Source organism: Suncus etruscus, chromosome 11 (genome assembly GCF_024139225.1).
Source record: "Suncus etruscus isolate mSunEtr1 chromosome 11, mSunEtr1.pri.cur, whole genome shotgun sequence".
Lineage (NCBI taxonomy): Eukaryota > Metazoa > Chordata > Mammalia > Eulipotyphla > Soricidae > Suncus > Suncus etruscus.
This window is the reverse complement of record NC_064858.1, coordinates 74,399,217-74,403,856: the sequence shown is the minus strand read 5'-3', so window position 1 is coordinate 74,403,856 and position 4,640 is coordinate 74,399,217. Positions and strand designations below refer to the sequence as shown.

At 43.6% G+C, this 4,640-nt stretch overlaps 1 non-coding gene across 1 annotated transcript; it reads right to left on the bottom strand.

Annotated features, from left to right (window-relative positions):
* Window positions 1-4,081: 4,081 nt before the first annotated feature.
* On the bottom strand, window positions 4,082-4,200 carry LOC126023501 (5S ribosomal RNA). The gene has a single exon (XR_007500619.1). It is a non-coding gene; the product is annotated as a 5S ribosomal RNA (ribosomal RNA).
* Between the last annotated feature and the right edge of the window lie 440 nt (window positions 4,201-4,640).

The following is a 4,640-nucleotide window of genomic DNA, read 5'->3' as shown; positions in this document are numbered from 1 at the left end:
GCCGCGCGCATGTGCAGACTGAGCGGCCGGCCCGGACTCCCCGGGCACCTTCCCAAGCTGTCGAACGCAGAGAGCGGGGCGAGGGCGCCAGAGGCATTTCGGGACTTGTAGTCCGCGTGTCCCGCTGCCGCTGCAGGGAGCAAGTGGCTCGGAGCCCAGAGAGCGGCGGGGAGCGGGTGGCGTGTGGCTCGGAGCCTGGGGTTCGGAAACTGAGTCTTGGCATCAGTCAGCCCATGTGGATGTCCCCTGACTTTCTAGATAGTACAGCTCAGGCTGAAATGCGAACTCCTCCAGCCTTCCTAGGCTTCTTTGGGAAGATCATCTATCTCTGCGGAGGAAAGCAATCCTTGCTTTCAAGGAGGAGGATCCGGAGCCAAAGTTTGAGCTCTCGAGTCAAAGAAGAAACGCTCTTGAGCCCAGTTGTTTGTTCACTGTTCCTTGTATTTTGTTTCTTTTTTCTTTTTCTTTTTTTTTTTTCTTTCTTTTTTTTTTTTTTTTTTTTTGGTTTTTGGGCCACACCCGGTGGTGCTCAGGGGTTACTCCTGGCTGTCTGCTCAGAAATAGCTCCTGGCAGGCACGGGGGACCATATGGGACACCGGGATTCGAACCAACCACCTTTAGTCCTGGATCGGCTGCTTGCAAGGCAAACGCCGCTGTGCTATCTCTCCGGGCCCTGTATTTTGTTTCTGCCATCCAATTTTTCCTTGAATTCTTTCAGGAAATATTCATTTGAGTTCTTCCTGCTGAGCTACTTAGGGAGTGAACGATATAACAAAATAGCCTTGCAGAATTTAAATTTCATGGTCCCCTGAGCATGATGGGGTGGGGTGGTGGGACTGGTGGTGGAAGGGGTGCGCAGCGCAGCTTGGTGTATTGAAGATCGCTTGGAAAACTTTTGTAATAATAATTATTATATATATTAAATTTTATAACAATAATAATAATAATAATAATAATAATAATAAGGACTTAAAATACTCCCCAAACATTTTGATGTGGAGGTTGAGGATTGTAATACAAGGTCACACTGAGAATAACTGTCTTAAGAGAGGGTCCCATAGCTAAACAGTGATTCAAATAAAAAATAAAAAGCATATCGAACACAGCTTGTAAGCTCCGAATTCGAGATTCATCGTACAAAGACCACCAAGGAGACAAACAGCGCTGCAATAAGGCATGGGAGTTTATTTACCAGCAGGCTGGGGTCGCCTCTCTTAGGCAGTGACACCTTACTGAGCTCTCAGGCTCCTTTAATAGGGTTGCAGAGGCTTCAAACTATCACAGTTAACCTTTAAGTTGATTGGCTGTTGTCTAGGTTGTTTCCTTTTATGGCTAGATATCTTGAGGGGTATATTGTGGTTTATGGGGCCTAGGGTTCTTTGTCAGCTGAAATAGTAGTAGAGGAGGGGGTTGGACGCCCACTGGCACCAGTGACCTTGTCCGCCCACAGGCCCCTATGTGTTTCTAATTTATCTGTTTTGGTACATGCCCTCGAAGTTCCTGAAACTGAATGTTCTGGCCTAGTCTTTTTCTTTCTTTCTTTCTTCCTTCCTTCCTTCCTTCCTTCCTTCCTTCCTTCCTTCCTTCCTTCCTTCCTTCCTTCCTTCCTTCCTTCCTTCCTTCCTTCCTTCCTTCCTTCCTTCCTTCCTTCCTTCCTTCCTTCCTTCCTCTTTCTTTCTTTCTTTCTTTCTTTCTTTCTTTCTTTCTTTCTTTCTTTCTTTCTTTCTTTCTTTCTTTCTTTTGCTTTCTTCTTTCTTCTTTCTTTCTTCTTTCTTTTTCCTTCTTTCTTTCTTTCTTCCTTCCTTCCTTCCTTCCTTCCTTCCTCCTTCCTTCCTTCCTCCTTCCTTCCTTCTTTCTTTCTTCTTCCTTCCTCCTTCCTTTCCTTCCTTTTTTCTTTCCTTCCTTCTTTCTTTCTTTCTTTCTTTCTTTCTTTCTTTCTTTCTTTCTTTCTTTCTTTCTTTCTTTCTTTCTTTCTTTCTTTCTTTCTTTCTTTCTTTCTTTCTTTCTTTCTTTCTTTCTTTCTTTCTTTCTTTCTTTCTTTCTAATAATATCTTTATGTTTGTAGTTGGGTTTAGCCATAAAAGAATGCTTAGTCTTTGAGCTTAACCAGTTGTGCCAGAACATAAAAATACAATACAAAAATCCCTTCCTCACACCTATATTTATTGCAGTGCTGTTTACAATAACCAGACTCTGGAAACAATCTAGATGTCCCTCAATAGATGAGTGGCTAAAGAAACGGTGGTACATATATACAATGGAATATTATGCAGCCGTCAGGAGAGATGAAGTCATGAAATTTTCCTATACATGAATGTACATGGAATCTATTATGCTGAGTGAAATTAGTCAGCGGGAGAGAGATAGACGCAAATAGTCTCTCATCTATGGGCTTTTAAGAAAAATAAAAAACATTTTTGTAATAATTATCAGAGACAAAAGAGAGCAGGCCTGGAAGGTCCAGCTCATGACATGAAGCTCACTACAAAGAGTGATGAGTGCAGTTAGAGAAATAATTACACTGAGAACTTTCATAACAATGTGAATGAGTGAGGGAAGTAGAAAGCCTGTCTAGAGCACAGTCTGAGGTGAGGTGGGGAGGAGGGACACTTGGGACATTGGTGATGGGAATTTTTTAATCAAAAAAAAAAAAAAAAAAAAAAAGAGGGGCCAGCAAGGTGGCGCTAAAGGTAAGGTGTCTGCCTTGCAAGCGCTAGCCAAGGAAGGACTTCAGTTCGATCCCCCGGCATCCCATATGGTCCCCCCAAGTCAGGGGCAATTTCTGAGCGCTTAGCCAGGAGTAACCCCTGACCATCAAATGGGTGTGGCCCAAAGAAACAAAAAAAAAATTTTTTTTTCTTCTCACAAAAAAAAAAAAACCAAAAACCCAAAACTTGAGCCTGTTATGTCTGTACTTAGATTCACAGCAAAGCTAGGTTATAGTTAATTCTTTTTTTTTTTTTCTTTTGGTTTTTGGGCCACACCCAGCAGTGCTCAGGCGTTACTCCTGGCTGTCTGCTCAGAAATAGCTCCTGGCAGGCACGGGGGACCATATGGGACACCGGGATTCGAACCAACCACCTTTGGTCCTGGATCAGCTGCTTGCAAGGCAAACACCGCTGTGCTATCTCTCTGGGCCCAGTTATAGTTAATTCTAAATCAAACTTTAGATCCTAACATTCCCTTCTAGTTTCTTTCAAGCTGTGTGTTACTACTTTCAGAAATGTGTATGAAGAACATCCCTTTATATCCTTTAACCTATAACTGGAAAAGTTATAGAATGGATAACCCTTAGCACTAGGAGAGAGGGAGAAGAGGGTTGGGGGAGGACCTTTGCTTACTCAGAGACTAGCACAGGACAGTTTTTTTGTTTTGTTTGTAAGTTCAGGGATGGGGAGAAGAATCATCCACCCAATTGTTGGTTGTCAGTGTTTTGGTTTGGGGGGCAAATATCCAGAGTGTTTAGGAACTACTCCTAAATGGTTCTTGGGAATCGCTCTCCAGTATGGGGAGGGAAGATGTCATATCTTGCTGGGAATGCAGCCAAGGCCTCATGCATGCAAAACATACACTCCAGACCTTTGAGCTCTATCTCTCAGATAGTTTCAATTTTGAAGGCCCAAGATCTTAATTATATCAGGCCACCCGCAAGACAAACAGGATTTGAAAGTCTAATTTACATTTTCTTTTTTTCTTTCTTTTTTTTTTTTGGTTTTTGGGCCACACCAGTGACGCTCAAGGGTTATTCCTGACTTAAAGGACCATATGGAACACCGGGTATTGAACCACGGTCCCTCCTAGGTTAGGACATGCAAGGCAAATGCCCTACTGCTATGCTATCATTTCAGACCACTAATTTACATTTATTTTATTTTATTTTATTTTATTTTTGGTGTTTGGGCAACACCCAGCGGTGCTCAGGGGTTACTGGCTATCTGCTCAGAAATAACTCCTGGCAGGCATGGGGGACCATATGGGATGCCCAACCACCTTAGGTCCTGGGTTGGCTGCTTGCAAGGCAAATGCCGCTGTGCTATCTCTCTGGCCCCTTTTTTAATTTTTTAAATAATTTTTTTTTCTAGCCTACAGCACCTGCTATTCCCAGGCAGTCTCCCATCCAAGTACTAACCAGGCCCGACCCTGCTTAGCTTCCGAGATCAGACGAGATCAGGCGCATTCAGGGTGGTAGGACTGTAGACTAATTTAGGCCATAGACTATTTTTTTTAATTATTTTTATTGTGACCAAAAGAATTATGAATCTTTCACAGTAATATTTTTTTTTTTTTTTTTTTTTTTTTGGTTTTTGGGCCACACCCGGCGGTGCTCAGGGGTTACTCCTGGCTGTCTGCTCAGAAATAGCTCCTGGCAGGCACGGGGGACCATATGGGACACCGGGATTCGAACCAACCACCTTTGGTCCAGGATCGGCTGTTTGCAAGGCAAACGCCGCTGTGCTATCTCTCCGGGCCCTCACAGTAATATTTAAGGTACATAGTGACAATGAATCAGGGTCATTCCCACCACCAGGGTTGTCCTCCCTCCTGTTCCCAGCATGTGTCCCAAATCTCCCTCTTCCCCCTCCCCCCCGACTGCTAGTGTAACTTCTCCCCTCTGTGTATAGCTTATTGTAGATAGAGT